We start from the raw sequence: 17,979 nt of genomic DNA on the forward strand, positions 1-17,979 counted from the left end.
TAAACATTAAAGAGACTTTAGTTGTTACTGTACAATACTTTAAAACAGTTGTCATGTTGCACACGTGCTTAAAATAGCTCTTGTTTGCGCCACCCTCGTTGAAAACGAGTATTTCCAACTCCAGCTTGTACAGTTCAAGGCTGCATGAACAGCGCTCGAGCGCTCGGTTTCTGCCCCCTCTATATCGTAACTCTTCTATTAGATGGCTCTGGGTTTAAGTAACCAATGACAGAGGTACGGTAGCTGCACCATACATTTAAAATGTCTCATGTAGTTATTTATATCCCTGACAAATTGTCTTGCATGTTGTAGCTTACAGTTTTCTTTGTTCGGTACGTTTACAATTGTGTACATTTAACTATTTTGCTTTTTGAACCAGCACATTGTGTCTGGATCAGAAAATAGATTAAAAAAAGACTGCAATGTGACGACCTGCAATCTGTAGGCTTATTGGTACAGTACAGTAAACCTGCTTCCTTTACCGTATGATTGACTTCACAATTGTTTTAGAAGAATTTCAAGAGATGGGAAGCGGTCCCAAAGAGACTTACTGTATTTGTACAGGGAACAGAAACATGCATTGGAAGTGTGTGTGTACTGTGAGTAGTGTGTGTGTGTGTGTGTGTGTGTGTGTGTGTGTGTGTGTGTGTGTGTGTGTGTGTGTGTGTGTGTGTGTGTGTGTGTGTGTGTGTGTGGCAGGCATTAGTGACTGTATACTGTATGGGGGGTTGATAGAAGAAGTGAGCACAACTAGTCACATGCATACAGTCCTCCATCCCTTCACTCTGTGCATCAATACAGACACCAGCCGTGTCTTGCCTGTTTAAGTCAACACTGCCAGAGCATTCTTTGAACAATCTGGGCCATTTGATTCTCATTTGAATAATATTCAAATTTAAGGCACACACGCCACTTGGCAGGGGAAAAAAAAGATTGTTGTGTATTGGCGTGCACATGCGGGAATAGGGGAGGGGGGTTGGGGATGATTGCAGAGCATTGCGTACCTTATTGAGCAAACAGTGACACGCACGCGCACACACACAGACAGACACGCACGCGCACACACAAACACGCACATGCACGCACGCACACACACACACGTACGCACGCACACACACATGCACACACACGTGCTCGCACACGCACACTCCTCCTCCCAGATTCAAACTCCCTCCTTCGGTTTCACATTCAAATCACTCCCCCCAAACTGCTCTCCGCGGCTTCAACAGAAAAGAAAAATATGACTCTGGCTTTCAATCCAGAGTGCAGTGTTACAGATTAAGAGCTGAGACTTACCTACTGCAGAGCGGTTGGTCACATCTGTAAGGGGTGCCATGAGGGAAGACGAGGAACACAGGATGAGAGCGAGGGAGAGAGAGGGGGGGGGGGAGGGGGGACAAAAAAAAAGAAGAGGAACGTCAGCAAATTAGAATGTACAGCAAGCAAGCTAAACTTCAATGCAGGCTGAAACTGTCAGTGGCTCCCACTGAAAAATGACAGTGTCCCAGCAATCGTGCAAGACTTGGGGTTAAGAATAGTCCCTGTCGAGAGAGGGACATCATTTATTAATCGAGGGACATGAAACGCTCGGAGATAGCCTCCCCCGAGGACCCAGAGCTTGCACAACTTGCATTAATATCTGTCAGTATTCTCAAATTTTGGAGGGGGAAGGGGGGGGGGGGGGTTGGCAGCTGGAATGGGCAAGGGATGGAGAGAGGGTTCTGGGCAGTAGCTTCCCCCATTACTAACAACAGTCTATTCCAGTCCGCTGCACTTGCATGACATACAGTACAGTAACTAAACATGCTCACGTACACATATAGGCCTACTCGAACACGCACACACGCACGCACGCACGCACGCACGCACGCACGCACGCACGCACGCACGCACGCACGCACGCACGCACACACATAATAACTACAGCCACACACCTCACACGCCACCCACGCGCTAATAGACAAGCACATGTCCAGCGGATGTAATTTAGCAGGCCTAGCAAGCCCAGTGACTCTAACCCTTTAGTACTTCGACCTTTGATAGACTTCCTGGAGCTTGTTATTTTTCGACAGCCGGTGTTCAGGGTCCGGGAGTGTCATGAAATGACAGCCCCGCACTCTTTTAACACAAAGGCCTCGGGGTGCTCACACATTGAAGGAATGAAAAGCAGTATAAGCAAAAAAGGCGAGCATTCCTTTAGCCACAGCGGCATTTCCATTGCTGCTCTGTGACATATACTGTACACACGTTGCATGATTGTGCGTGCGTGCGTGCGTGCGTGCGTGCGTGCGTGCGTGCGTGCGTGCATGATTGTGCGTGCATGCGTGCGTGCGTGCGTGCGTGCGTGCGTGCGTGCGTGCGTGCGTGCGTGCGTGCGTGCGTGCGTGCGTGCGTGCGTGCGTGCGTGCGTGCGTGCGTGCGTGCGTGCATCCATTACCGCCTCCTTTTTTAACACTGAAAAGTGGTCCCTTTACGAGGGCACTACTCTAAAGCACAGTTTAGCTTCGGTATGAATGGTGCAATAAAACCGGGAAATGGAGTCAACTGGGCCCTGTGCATGCTGTGTGAGAAAGTGGACTGGGGCGTTCATTCAGTCATTCTGAGCCTTTAAAATCGCCAAATTATGCTCACAGGCAGGGCAACCTGACTGCACTGTCTGTAAGGATCACCTCGGAATCCGAAGTAGTGCTGTTCGTTTGCTTACAGTGCAGTCGAGTTGCGCTGCCGAGCATAATTTGCAAGTGATATGATTTATCATAGATGATGCTCCCCCCCCCCAGCATTAATTTGCATATTTTGGTGCGCACACACTCAGCGGATCTCCTGGGAGCTGCATCGGAGAAGCGTGATTACAATATCAATTCCGCGTGTGGGAACAAATCTATTTATAGGAAAGGAGGAGAAAATCGAGGTTCAATCACTTGCACTGGGGGTATTCATTACCATTCTCTACGTCTGACACACACGCACACACACACACACACACACACACACACACACACACACACAGACACAGACACAGACACACGCGCACACACACACACACACACACACACACACGTGCGCGCGCTAACACTGTGCTTCTGTTGTCGCTGAGCAGAGGTCTTGGCTGGGACCTTGAGGCTCCATGCTAATAAAATTGGACCTGTGGGAATGGATGGGGTGCAGGGGGTGCAGGGGGGGGTGCAAGGGGGGGGTAGTAAGGACTGACTTCAAGAGCCACCTGGGGTTTCAATAGCAATAGTAACACTGTTGTAGGAGAAGGAGCGGCAGGCGCTCTAACAGGGAAACGGATGACAGGAGAATACATGAGGGAACTATTGGGAACATTTTGGTCGTAAATACTAAATATTAAACATCCTGAGACTTCACTGATCTGCAATCTATCTATAAATGCACCATGTCTCTGTACGTCTGTCTGTACTGTACGGTACGTACGTGTGTACGGCTGTAAACCACGTAACTCGAGAACCGTTCGCCCCACCGACTTCAAATTCGACACACTCGTTCCAGTGTACAGGGAGTGGAGTGCCCGGTGTCCAGAACCGCCACAAAAGGCCTCTTGCCCGGGCTCTGGCCAAGCGGCAGAATACATAATTACACTTCAAAGTTACATCGTACATGTCAAGTTATACAACAGCCAATAATAAATCCATGACAATACCTCCAGAAACCTATACAACAATACTCCAAAATGGTACACCAACAATAACCGGGTACAAGACATTTTGCACACAAATACACAAAGTACATTTATGGACGGGAACCAAAAAGCAATAAATATATGGGCATATGCGAAGGCTAGTACACATCTGAACATGTGCAGGTGTTGGATTGTAGATTTAAGATGATCCTTTGAAACTGCTCTAGGGAACTTTCAAGGCCAATATAAATCTGGCGTGCAGGTCATTCCACGACCAGGGGCCAAAGAGAGCGAGACTCCAACTTCCATCGTTACCGACTCTGTGCTCTACAGCCGGGTACCGGTCTAGTGAAATAGAATGAAGAATCACAGTGTATTTCACCTGCTATTTTTAACACACAAACATTCATACTTTTTTATTTTGGCATAAAAAATGACTTTCTTGCTGTTTTTTCCATAGCCACTTAAATCCAGATTTTTTTGTCCCCTGTCAAAACCAAAATCTCTCCGCCAAGAATAGCCGATCTACAAGCTCACAACATGTCTTGCACATCGCCTATTTTTGGCTATAATGTTCCCCAGAATATGGATGGCGGGGGTTCAAGTGGTTCTAGTCATGTGGTGGAAATGTAAATCAAAAGGAGAGGAGCTCCGGTATAGGGCGAGCCTCAGTGGAATAGAGGAGGTTTGGCAGAGAGGGGACTCCAGTGGGACACACTGAAGCTCTGGAGGCTGTACAATAAGCCCACACCGTGAAGCAGGAAAGAGATTGGAGACTTTTTTCTTTTTTTTTCTTCCCCGTGGGGAGTTTTCCCACATGCTTTCACCCTCCCTGTTTTAAGCAGATAAGCAGCTTTCAAGGTCTTAGTCTTAGTTATGCTGTGGAGAACCCTCGAGATGATAAGGAAACTTTTGACGGGGTAACGGTAGAACTGAAAGGTCCATCTGTTGTATCATGGTCACCGCCGCCGGTGGACCCAATTGAAAATACCGGTACGTATGTACCACTAAAAACTCTACTGGATGCATGGAGTACGGCCTCAATAGAACAAGTGATGTGGGAAGCTTCGTGTCTTCCGTTTTGAAATTCAAGCACTATAGAGCGTCGCAGTCCCGCCCCCTACCATGGACCAGGAAATGATTCTCTGTTAATTTTCCTCATAGACATTTCAGAAAGTATTTATTTAAAGACGTTTACGCCGCGGACAAAGCCAACTCGAGTCGTGACAAATCATGACAACAAACGAACAAACCGAACAAATAATTAGAAAGAAGAAAAAAACGACATGTTACAACACTTTTTTTGTTGTTTTTCTTCTTTGTAATTATTTGTTTGGTCCAAAATATTGTTTGTGTTGTCATGAGTTGTCACGACTCGAGTTGGCTTTGTCCGCGGCGTAACCGTCTTTAAATAAATACTTTAAGAAATGTCTATGGGAAAAATGCATTGGGATTCATTTCCTGGTCCATGGTAGGGGCCGGGACTGCGACGCTCTATAGAACAAGTGATCGTGTATTTCGTTTTGAAATTCAAGCACTATACTGTCATCACAGTTCACTCAGTAAATGAGAACTATTCAAACTTCCTTGTAGTTATGGGAAGAGGGAAAAGGGCAAAAAGACAAGATTGCACACCAAGAAAGACAGCAGTCCCAGTCCATGCTGTGCTGCAGCATGAGGAGAATAAAAGCGACTCTCAGTACTGGAGCACACAGTAAGAAGTTGACCTGCATAAAAAGCCACAGTATACTTTCCCCAATCCCCCCTCGCCCCCCCATGCCAACGAAGAAGAAGCACATTGCTCGACTTTGCAGTTGCGGCGATAGATGCCCCTGATGACAATACTGAAGCTTTTTAGGATTCACGAGGATTTATGATAATGATGATTCCTATAACCGCTAACGGTTGCATATCTTTTAACTCATTCTGTACGGGAACCCCTTTTGGTGTTTAAGCATTATTATATATACTTTAGCTATTGAAAAATAGCAGATCTACAAGCTCATAGCGCGGCACCGAGTGCCGCGCTACGAGCTTGTAGGTCTGCTATTTATGAAAAATCGTGAAAATGTGGCGCAAATCTTTGAATATATATTCTTTCAGAGCGAACGTTTTTAACTCAAATCTTTGCTTCTGGGGGAGTCCCTGGAACAACATATTTTCAGATGGGGGTCGGCGGCCAATTACATATAATCTTGGGGGTCCTTGATATGAAAATGTAATGAGAACCACTGACATATAAACATAGGGTTTTTCAGAAAACTGTCAAGATTTAGAAGACATTTGTAAAATCGTTCCCAGGTCTAAATGGGTTAATAAGTATGCCTCTAATACCATGGCTGATATGAGACCGTGTTTGTTGTGTTGTGTACATAACGATGCGGAGGGCAAGTGAGTTATTTGGGTGAAGGATATGATCATACTGTAGCCGCTACTGTAGTTTTACTCTGGAGATGTACAGTATGCTGCTCACTTGTTCACATGCTTTGAATGTTACGTAGACGGGCGTACTGTTTGCTTGTCCGCAAATGCTAATTACAGTATTTAGATAGCATGTTGTTTATCTCCCCGGCTTGTTTAGACAGGTGCTATATGTTTGATATTTACCCGGTGTCCTAGTATACCTTGTAGCACTCGGTATTGTTTTCGTTTGCACTCTAATTTACATGACCGTTTACCCTGCCGTGTGTTGACAAGGCCTTTGTGTCTTCTTACTCCATCCGTGCACTGTGTAAGTCACTCTGGGTAAGAGCGTAACACCTAAATTGTCAGGGAAACTGATCTACTTTGCGAAACGGGCATCTGCGCAGCCTGCCTGTATTGACACGCGGGATTTGGGGATGTTTGAAGTGGTCAGGTATTACAGTACAAAAACACTACAGAGCTGCCAGTCAGGTGGCAAACAAGCAAACAACAGCCCTATCTTGTGGTTCATGAATTATACAGCTATGGATTCTTTTTCACTACGTATTCCATCATCTGGCCTTTGCCAAAGAAGCCAATTTGTCTGCACCAGCTCTTCTACTGTATATCAGAGGTGGTCGACAACATGGCCCTTGAGCTGCACTTATTGTTAAATCTGACACCTATATCAGTTTATTTTGGGTGCAGTCACGTTCAAAAACTATAGGTATCATTATACAGATCCAGTGGTTGAAAAAGTACTAAATTTTTTAATTGAAGTCAAAGTATCAATAAAGAAGTGTAGAGATACTCTGTTACAAGTAGAAGTCCAGAATTTAGGCTTGACGGCCCGGGTATCGGAGGAGACCCGAGGCTTTCTTCACCCTCCCAATGACTGATTGTGGGGGTTAGCAGAGATGGAGTACTTGTAGAGAGGCTGGGGGAATTGGGAATTGGCTTTACTAAATTGGGACTTGAAGGGGAGAAAATGTTTTTTCTTTTGTCTTGAAGGGGCATGTTTTGCACAATAACATAGTCATTTATTTCATTATGTCTGCCCATGATCTCTGTGATTTATACGTTTGTTACCTCTGAGTCACTAACACTAAAATCGGATGTTTTAATTTAAAAGAAATCTATGAACCTGTGACTTGACATCCATACTGTTATAAAACCAAAATAAAGAGATTTTGAAAAGATCTACAAGCTCATAGCGCGCCACCGAGTGGCGCGCTACGAGCTTGTAGGTCTGCTATTTTTGAAAAATCGAAGAACCACTGACATAGAAACATAGCTTTTTCAGAAAACTGTCAGGATGTAGAAGACATTTTTAGAATCTGATCTCAGGTCAAAATGGGTTAAAGGAACTATAACATGCATTTTAAAACGTTTTTTTAATATTTAATATGATATATTGTTTATGTCCCTCAAACGTATTTCTAATGGTTTGAGCCTATATCACCACTCTGACATAACCAGTCCATGTCATTTTCTTTCTGGCTTCTGAAGCAGTTTTAGCTGCAGTACCACAATGTCCTGAGGTGGTGGGGGCGCTGATATGCAAATTATTTCATCTTTGAGTCATTATAATACTGATGCTAGATAAACCCAGGCTTGTTTCCATTCCATGCCAACTTGGAAAATCAACAATGGTGGACATTGTAAACAAAGTGGAAATGCAAATTCGGAACTGAAGACTGAAGAGGGGGAGGAATTATACTAAGTAGGGTGATACAGATGACATCACGCGTACGACCAAATCAGTTGAGCTGTTCCTGAGATCAATTTCCATAAAAGCTCCTATATGATGAGAAAGCCTGATTGTTGTGGGGATAGAAAACACACAGGGGAGTGCAAAAAAAAGTAAATGTACTTAGTTACTTTCCACCACTGTAAAGATCAACTTAACCCATTTTGACCTGAGATCAGATTCTAAAAATGTCTTCTACATCCTGACAGTTTTCTGAAAAAGCTTCTATGTCAGTGGTTCTTCGATTTTTCAAAAATAGCAGACCTACAAGCTCATAGCGCGCCACTCGGTGGCGCGCTATGAGCTTGTAGATCTGCTATTTTTCAATAGCTAAAGCATAACATGATGCTAACGCCAAAAGGGGTTCCCGCCCAAAATGGGTTAAGGGGACACTTCACCCCTTTTGCAACCAGATATTATTTTAATGATGTTTGGGAGACACAAAACACTTTCCTGGGGTTTTTATGTAATATTTGAGTATTTCACTGTGATGTCATGGACACTGTTCTCACTTCCTTCCTGGACTAAAATTACCATAATGCTTGGTGCACTCACCCCACCTTGTGGAGAGGGAGATGGCTGTCAATGTGTAGTCCAGGAAGGAAGTGAGACCACTTTGAAATATAACTTTAAAATATCTAAAAACACATATTATTACCCACATAAAAAACCCCAGGAAAGTGTTTCTTGCCTCCCAAACATCATTAAAATAAGATATGGTTGCAAAAGTATCCCTTTAACCCATTTTGGGCGGGAACCCCTTTTGGTGTTAGCATTATGTTATGCTTTAGCTATTGAAAAATAGCAGATCTACAACCTCATAGCGCGCCACCGAGTGGCGCGCTACGAGCTTGTAGGTCTGCTATTTTTGAAAAATCGAAGAACGACTGACATAGAAACATATCTTTTTCAGAAAACTGTCAGGATGTAGAAGACATTTTTAGAATCTGATCTCAGGTCAGAATGGGATAAAACCTTTTGCTAACTTAGAGCTCACTCAATTGGTTGAATTACTCCACGCGGCAAATACTTCAAAGACACCAATATAGCAAAGCAGAAATTAAATGTTGACATTTTGGGAAGTTCATAAAAACTACAGTATGAAGTTGATTACAATGTTATTATTTTCAAACCATACCTGTCTAAAATCTCTCCTCCAAGGACTCACAAAATGTAATTCGACATATACGTATTTGGAATGTACAAACAATTTGGAGCCAGCCTAATGCATAATTCAATGCTTGCTACCACAACATTTGCAGTGAAATTACTGCTTGTACAAAGCTGGCAACAAACGGCATCCATAAAAACCTTGTTGTTCCACAAACACTGCAAAGACTATTTGACAGTTGCCGACAGTAAAGCAAAGCAAAGCAAAGTTTTTGTTTACCCAGGGTAGGTGGACTAAGCTCGAGATGCTTGTTTACAGCCATGCCCTGCTCATAGAACATTTCATGGTTGGGGTTCAATGCCTAGCTCAAGGGCACTTCAGCGGTGGTAATTTTAACGTGTCGGTCCGGGGATTCGAACTGGCGACCTTCCGGTATCAAGACCGCTCCGCAAACCGTTCGGCCACCGCTGCCTCAGTCACATCACAATAACAGATTTATGTGCCAAATTGTTACATACATACCGTTCTATATTGTACTATTCCATAAGATACTGTAGAAGGGTTTCTAGTTTACAAACGTTACTGGGTGCATGTGCATTCAAGGGGCAAAACCACTTTGAGTGAAACGCACACACCTGAGAATCTATTCAGCTGTGTGTGGTAACAAGGGGGAAAAACCACTTTGAGTCAAACGCACACACCTGAGAATCTATTCAGCGGTGTGCGTTAACAAGGGGAAAAACCACCTTGAGTGAAACGCACACACCTGATAATCTATTCAGCGGTGTGCGGTAACAAGGGGAAAAACCACCTTGAGTGAAACGCACACACCTGAGAATCTATTCAGCGGTGTGTGGTAACAAGGGGAAAAACCACCTTGAGTGAAACGCACACACCTGAGAATCTATTCAGCGGTGTGTGGTAACAAGGGGAAAAACCACCTTGAGTAAAACGCACACACCTGAGAATCTATTCAGCGGTGTGTGGTAACAAGGGGAAACACCACTTTGAGTGAAACGCACACACCTGAGAATGTATTCAGCTGTGTGTGGTAACAAGGGGAAAACCCACTTTGAGTGAAACGCACACACCTGGGAATGTATTCAGCTGTGTGTGGTAACAAGGGGAAAACCCACTTTGAGTGAAACGCACACACCTGGGAATGTAATCAGCTGTGTGTGGTAACAAGGGGAAACACCACTTTGAGTGAAACGCACACACCTGAGAATGTATTCAGCTGTGTGTGGTAACAAGGGGAAAACCCACTTTGAGTGAAACGCACACACCTGGGAATGTAATCAGCTGTGTGCTGTTAGTAGAGCAGGGAGCTGCAGTGCATGATCACCTGACCTTAAGTAAGTCCATCTCAAACTAGGACAAGCACAGGGGAGTCCAGTTCAATACAAGGTCTGTTAAGAGGAGTTTGACCCAAGAAAGCACTATGGCTTGTTTCCATTTGGGGTCTTTCGTACTCAATACTTCCTTCTCATACTTAATTCATCTAAACATTTAATGACAGAAAGACAAATATAAAAAAACATCATATAAACAATTTAAAATAAAAATGTGTAGGGTAAACAGATGCGTTCCAGATATGTTGTAAATAGTACAATCTGTCTATCTGATGCTAGGCTATGCACAGGGATGTAGTGGGGCCAGGTGGGCACTAGGGCTTTAAGCAACTAGTCGACTCTTCAACTAGTCGACTAGTAAATCCACTAGTTGACCTCATTGGTAGTGGTACTAGTTGACTAGTTGATAAGAAAAAAGGGGGGGGGTTCTCCCGTTTTGGTAGGCCTCAAGATCAGCTAGAATGCTAGATTTTTTTTACATAATAGTCGACTAGTAAACTAGGCAACTAAAAAAAGCCGTAGTGGGCACTAGTTGTTTGAGCCGCACGCGCGCACACGCGCACACGCACACACACACACACACACACACACACACACACACACACACACACACACACACACACACACACACACACACACACACACACACACACACACGTGTGCTCGTGACAGAGCCTTCAACTTACCAACTTATCTGGAACAATAGCGTATCGATCAAAACCCTATTCACAGCGTCAACACAGCAGCGCCACAATGACCCTGGCTGGCTGCATATCAATGGGCCTGAAGTACTGTAGTATGGGCTACTTATGAACGTTTGGGCAACGTGGCAAATGCATAACATTGCTGCCCCCGAACTTGACAATGGGCTTTCTGAATAAACCACTCGTGCACTCCTGTTGAAAGCAGACGACTCAATTTCCACCTGCAATGCATGTCCCTCTGTGTTAGATCTGCATGGCTCATTAACGACGCCTGCTTAATTTCAGTTCTTCAACAGGTCAACCATTTATTTTTGAGTGATTGTCAAGTCATCTCCCACTGAAGCGCACGTGTACCGTGTTGACACATCACCGTCGTCGTTCGATTTCAACCGTAACATAAACACTGCTCCTTGTGTCACTGTTTAACCCATTTTGACCTGACGTCGAAATTTAAAAAATGTCTTCAAAATCCTGACAGTTTTCTGAAAAACCTTATGTTTCTGTATCAGTGGTGCTCAATATTTCATGTCAAGAACCCCAAAAATTATATGTAATATGCCTCCGCCCCCCATCTGAAAATATGTTCTTCCAGGGACCCAACAGAAGCAAAGATATTAGAGACAATAGAGTTAAAGATTTGAGGCACATTTTCACAAATTTTCAAAAATAGCAGACCTACAAGTTCATAGCTATGAGCTTGTAGATCTGCTATTTTTCAATAGTTAAAACACCAAAAGGGGTTCCCGCACAAAATGGGTTAACCTATCCACCGGAGTGGAATTAGAACAGCTGGGTTTTCCCTGTTTTACAGGGCAACTTAATGGGGCTAAAATGGCAGTGGCTGGCCCAGCTCCAGCTAGCTGTAAAAGACCTAAATGCAGAGAGCAGGGGGAGGGAGAGAGGGAGACAGAGGGAGCGAGAGAGGGAAAGGGAGAGAGATTTGAGGGAGGGAGAGAAGCACAGATAGGATAGAGTACTGTGGTGGTACAGTATTATCACTGATATTGAGAGATCTCTCACTCTTCATGACTGAGTCGTCAACAATCTTTCTTTATCACTGTGTAATGAAGGATTAAAAAGAGTGCGAGTGAGAGGAGCTACAGATGGCCTGGGCTCACGCAGACTGGAGACATTTTGGGAAAGTTTACACAAAGAAATCAGAGCAGCTGCGCAAACTGGGGCTGTCGTTTTTTCTTCTTTTATTATTATTTTTTTATCCCTTTGGTTTGTTCGTTTTTTTTTTTTTTTCTTTTTTTTTTTTTATTCCTCCAGCTCTAGCCATGAATCAATATTTAGTGAGGGAGTGTGGGACGGACAGACAAGAATGGTTATACCACCAAAAATATTTTGCAGATTTTTGGCAGATCTGCAGATATTTGGCAGTTGACAGGTTTCACGAGGGCCACTGAGGCATGTCAGTGTGGGACCGAGCAATGCTTACACTATAATGAATTGCATTTTTATAGTGCTTTTCCAAGTGCTCAAAGCACTTCATTCATTCATACATTGGGAGGTGAAGCGGCGAACAGTCGACACCTCACTTCCCACATTCACACACCAGTGGTGGCAAGCTCACACCGACCAACTCATTGGAGGCAATGTAGGGTTCAGTGTCTTGCTCAAGGACACTTCAACATGTGGACAGGAGGAGCCGGGATTGGAACCGCCGACCCAGTAGGGATCATTGGACGACCTGCTCTACCTCCTGAGCCACGGCCGCCCTGAAAAAAAAATATCACTCCAGCAGATCTGTTCTGTTCCCAGCGCAGCTGTTGGCTGTTTGTAGAAAGGGAGGAGGCGGGCGCACGTGGTTATTCTACATTATAATTCATTCATACATACATAAATACGTATGTACTGTATGGATCTCATTTTTGACATTCTCACATGGCTTGATCATTGGCTCCCGGTACAGTCGATACTGCAGAGACAATTAAACGTGTAAACAAACCTGCTTATTGTGCTGCTGAGTACATCCTAATCACAAGGAATTAAAATGAATCCTTGGATTGTGGTAATGCTTTCATGTTCACCCGACATCTGGTCAGGGCTGCCAACATTGCACTGTGATAATCCAGTTTTTAAGGACCTTATGCCCTCCCCCAGAAACTTTTTAACAAAGTAGATTTAGTTTGATACTTTTATCAGGCTTGCTTTACTAGCATTGGAAAATGATGGCTACAGTTCCAGCCATTAAAACGCAAAATGTAGGCCTACAGAAATTGATTTGATGACAGAGGCAATGTAAGACCCATCTTTAATAATAACCATTCATCATTTAAGTGAACATCTCCGTATGATTGCATGCACTATACTTGTCCCACAGTGCCCAGTACACAGTGCCCAGACTCCCCAAGTGGGGAATGCCTATCTATCTATCTATCTATCTATCTATCTATCTATCTTAGAGAAATAGAACAAATAAAATAAGACTAATTACTTAGTTAGTACTTAGAATTAGTCCTTAGAGCCGCACACTCTCACTAGTGGGTCTAATAAAAGAAGGAATTAATATCAGCGCCACATTTGTTTGTTTGTTTGTTTTGGGTGGGAGGGTATGTCTTAATCCACTAAAGGATTAAGACATAATTGTAAACAACAACAAGATGCTTTCAAGTAAAATAAATAAATAAAGCACCATAATTTAAGAGCTGCCTTTTGTACAGAAATCAAGTGGAAACTAACTGCCTATACACTGACACCACGGCGCATAATCAGTGCCTCAAACTGTGACTCCGCCCACCTCCGGGGGAAGTTGTGATTTGCGCTCGTTCACTGCAATGCAATTTGCGGCATTTTCAAAACAATATTGAGCAGAGTAGCGATTATCAAACGTATTTGCAATGCCATACGTTGAAAGATCTGTTGCCCGTGGACAAGGCACGCTACCTCCGCAAGTTAGATAGCATCGGCATAGATGTTTGTCCGTATGTGATTAAGGATTGGACCAAGTTGCATTGGCAGCCATAGAAAATTCTTACCCCAGGCTAAAACCGGATGTGACGTTTTTGGGCGTTCCTGTCTAGCGTGGTGTCAGTGTATAAGGGTGGCGAAAGAGTCCACGGTGTCAACAAAAACCTGTAGTCATCCGGAAATCTGCATAATTATGATATATCATGTGTGCAAATATAATATTCTGGCCCGAGGGTGGTGCAAGAGCAAAGGTCATGTGGTCACTTATAACAATCTTATTATTACGTTTTGAGATAGTGTGGAAATGGCCTAAGGAAGGCAAAGCAAAAACAAAAACAAAATCCATATTATGGTGTATTGCAGCCGTTTCGACCGGAAATCAACCGATAATTCCCAGTAGGTTACTTATTATGCCGATCTTATCTAGCCGATCGGCTCGTCTGGAGCCTACTGGCTGCGATTGGCGTTGATGACACGTTAACCGATCTTATCGGTCTACTCGGGTCTACTGGACATGCTGGGAGCCTACTGAAAATGACAAGCCTCCTGATACCCTCCCCTAAACTTAACCGCAAGCATGTCGCAGCGCGGTCCTAATATTGACGCATGTTCGCCAACCTTAATCCTGTCGTTTTTTTTGTATCAGTATCAGTATCAATGAATGAAGTTCTAGTAGGGGTCCGGGGACTTCAAATGCTGGTCTCTAAATGATTCTGCCCGGGGTAGACCTGGACGAGTGATCAGGAAAGGTTTGACATCAGAGGCCTGTGGGCCTGATGTAGAAATGTGACCCTGGGTTCACAGATAGCAGCTTTGCCCAGGGAGGAGAGAGGAAGGAAGGAAGGAGCTAATAGGGAGGAAGGATGAAGTAATGAGAAAAGAAGGAGAGAACGCAGCCATGCTGCCCCCAGCAGTTCCGGTCCGGCCCCTTCATATCGTCACTGTCGGGCAAAAACCTTGTATCTCCATATTTCACATGTTATGGTGTTAGCATTATGTTATGCTTTGGCTATTGAAAAATAGCAGATCTACAAGCTCATAGCGCGCCACCGAGTGGCGCGCTACGAGCTTGTAGGTCTGCTATTTTTGAAAAATCGATGAACGACTGACATAGAAACATGGCTTTTTCAGAAAACTGTCAGGATGTAGAAGACATTTTTAGAATCTGATCTCAGGTCAAAATGGGTTAATTCCCTACTTTGTCGTACAAGCTAGTCTCACACAAAAGGAGTGAAAATAGACGATCTACAAGTCCACAACATCACATTTAAAATAATAATAATAATAGTAAAGGAACGGTGTTGGACATACAAGGTTTCCACCCAACAGCAATGATATCATATCTGGCACGTGAAGAGGAGAGAACAGAGAGAGGGAGGGAACCCCTCCGGGCATCCGTATGTCAGTGAGCGCGATCAAGGCCCCGCGTGAGAATACCGCCATTGAAGAGGTGAATGAGGCAGGGCCCGCGTGAGAATACCGCCATTGAAGAGGTGAATGAGGCAGGGCCCGCGTGAGAATACCGCCATTGAAGAGGTGAATGAGGCAGGGCCCGCGTGAGAATACCGCCATTGAAGAGGTGAATGAGGCAGGGCCCGCGTGAGAATACCGCCATTGAAGAGGTGAATGAGGCAGGGCCCGCGTGAGAATACCGCCATTGAAGAGGTGAATGAGGCAGGGCCCGCGTGAGAATACCGCCATTGAAGAGGTGAATGAGGCAGGAGAAAAAGAAACACCCGGGAGAAGACAGGTGACGGCAAGAGCGCACGAAAGGGTCCGATTGTCTTCCTCCGCATCTCAAAGGACGAAGAGAGGCCCCCATCGACGGAGAGAGGACCCGTTAACATAGGGTCACGAGGGCGTGCCTGCCACTTGACTTCAGAAAGATGCATTTGCATTTTGAAATCTCCCAGCTCTGAGATCACAGCCACTCTATGACCCCCACCCCCACAGCACGCTACAAGCTCACAACATGTCGTGGTGCGACATAGTAGCATGTAGATCTGCTATTTTCGAAACAGAATATTTTTTCAAATTAGTTGCAATTTGGAATAATCTTGAAAAGCAAACAACTCTTATTGGTGTCACTGGCCGAATACATATCAATTTGTGAGCCCTTTGTGGACCCTGAGAACCTCTGCTTTAAACATCTTGCGCTACCCACCAGAATGTGTTGAGCAGAGGAGCTCCTCTCAAATCTCTGACTCAAACTGATAATTAGTCGTAATGAGTAAACAGCGTAGCTTCAAGACACACGCTTCCTTATTGCTTTTTAACCCATTTTGGGCGGGAACCCCTTTTGGTGTTAGCATCATGTTATGCTTTAGCTATTGAAAAATAGCAGATCTACAAGCTCATAGCGCGCCACCGAGTGGCGCGCTACAAGCTTGTAGATCTGCTATTTTTTTTAAATCGAAGAACGACTGACATAGAAACATAGCTTTTTCAGAAAACTGTCAGGATGTAGAAGACATCTTTAGAATCTGATCTCAGGTCAGAATGTTTTAATTGCGTTTCCCTTATCCGTGAGAGGGGCCGGGGTTTATCGAGAGCCTCCCGTACCTGTGTTGGTGTGAAGTGTGCGCGAGCGTGTTGGTGTGAAGTGTGTGTGCGTGAGCATGGCGAGGCCAGGTGCAATCATTACCAGGGGGACAGATGGATCAGCAGAAGTGGCACTCGTCTCCCTCGTCGGGCGGCGAGGTGGCCGCCATATGTAGACGCATCATTAAAATTGAACTTCCACCTTTTCCGACGGGCACTCGGTGCCTGTCATTATAATCGAGGTAATTAAGGCCTGGCCGCCGTCACGAGGGTAGCGGCGGTTCTCGCTTATTGAGTTTGGGAATATTAGTGCTAAAGCAATAAAGCAATATTGTGCACGTGTGTCGTTTTGGCACGCACGCACGGCCATGCAGCGCCTGTTTATCTGCACGCGTGTGTTTTATGGGAACAACATGTGACTGAACTGAATACATACACGGCTGGAACTGTATGTATGCCCTTTCATGCTTTTAACCCATTTTGGGGCGGGAACCCCTTTTGCTATTGAAAAATAGCAGATCTACAAGCTCATAGCGCGCCACCGAGTGGCGCGCTACGAGCTTGTAGGTCTGCTATTTTTGAAAAATCGAAGAACGACTGACATAGAAACATAGCTTTTTCAGAAAACTGTCAGGATGTGGAAGACATTTTTAGAATCTGATCTCAGGTCAAAATGGCTTAATATCGGCAGCACGGCCTCTTTGAGAATTCATTAAAGTGCTCCAGCCCCTCTGCCATCAGCGAGTAAGACACAGGACGGTGTGTGGGTGAGCCACTAGACGACGTGCAATGAAGAGGCACTCATATGCCAGCCTTGGACTGCTATTTATTTATTTATTCCCAAACCTTCATCCAAAAGGATGGAGCTATATTTAGAATTGTAGAGAGTAATACAAAAAAAAGAGTCTGTCTGCAGTGAGTTCTTATCATGGATATCATTCAGAGTCTGAGTGAAAACAGAGCACGTTGCCTGTAACTAACTAAATGCAGCCTGTTGGGGTCCCAATTAACAATTCTGTCCATCACATTGCTTACCCAGGAGCTAGACCTAATTAAATCTATGATTTAGAAGTTGAAGAAATTATCTAAATTACTGGGGGAATATGTGCCGTGCAAACAAATCCACATTGTTGTTGTACACACACACACACACACATGTGCACACATGAATGCACGCCCGTAAACACAAGTATGGCAGCCAGGATGAGCAAACAATTTGGGAAACAATTACTTCCCAGTCATTTTGAACCTTAGCATGACTTGGACTTCAGTCTCCATTTAATTCAGCACAAGAGCTATTTGTCTACATTATAAGTCTGCCCTATAACAGTGAAATGCCCTTGATTAGCATCGCGGCGTGGAATTGCACCGTGGGTTTTTTTTGGCGACCGTCTTCCAACTGCTGTCATCTTTCATGCCAGTTACTTCTCACAAGAAAGCAATATCAGTTGCACTGTTTATGCCCGGTAATCACTTTCTCCTACACCTGATCTCCTCTTCATAAGCTCAGCATTATTGTCGTTATAGTCGGAAATATGGAGCCTATGTATTATGCATTAACG

At 44.4% G+C, this 17,979-nt stretch overlaps 1 long non-coding RNA gene across 1 annotated transcript in view; it reads right to left on the bottom strand.

The window, feature by feature from the left end:
- Positions 1–1,295: 1,295 nt before the first annotated feature.
- The window catches only part of LOC306914198, a 178,022-nt gene continuing 161,338 nt past the window's right edge, over positions 1,296–17,979 (bottom strand). Inside the window, exon 4 of the long non-coding RNA XR_013788667.1 lies at positions 1,296–1,320. This is a non-coding gene — a long non-coding RNA (uncharacterized lncRNA). The remainder of the gene's footprint in view (positions 1,321–17,979) is intronic.

This window comes from Electrona antarctica, assembly GCF_951216825.1.
Source record: "Electrona antarctica genome assembly, chromosome: 21".
NCBI lineage: Eukaryota > Metazoa > Chordata > Actinopteri > Myctophiformes > Myctophidae > Electrona > Electrona antarctica.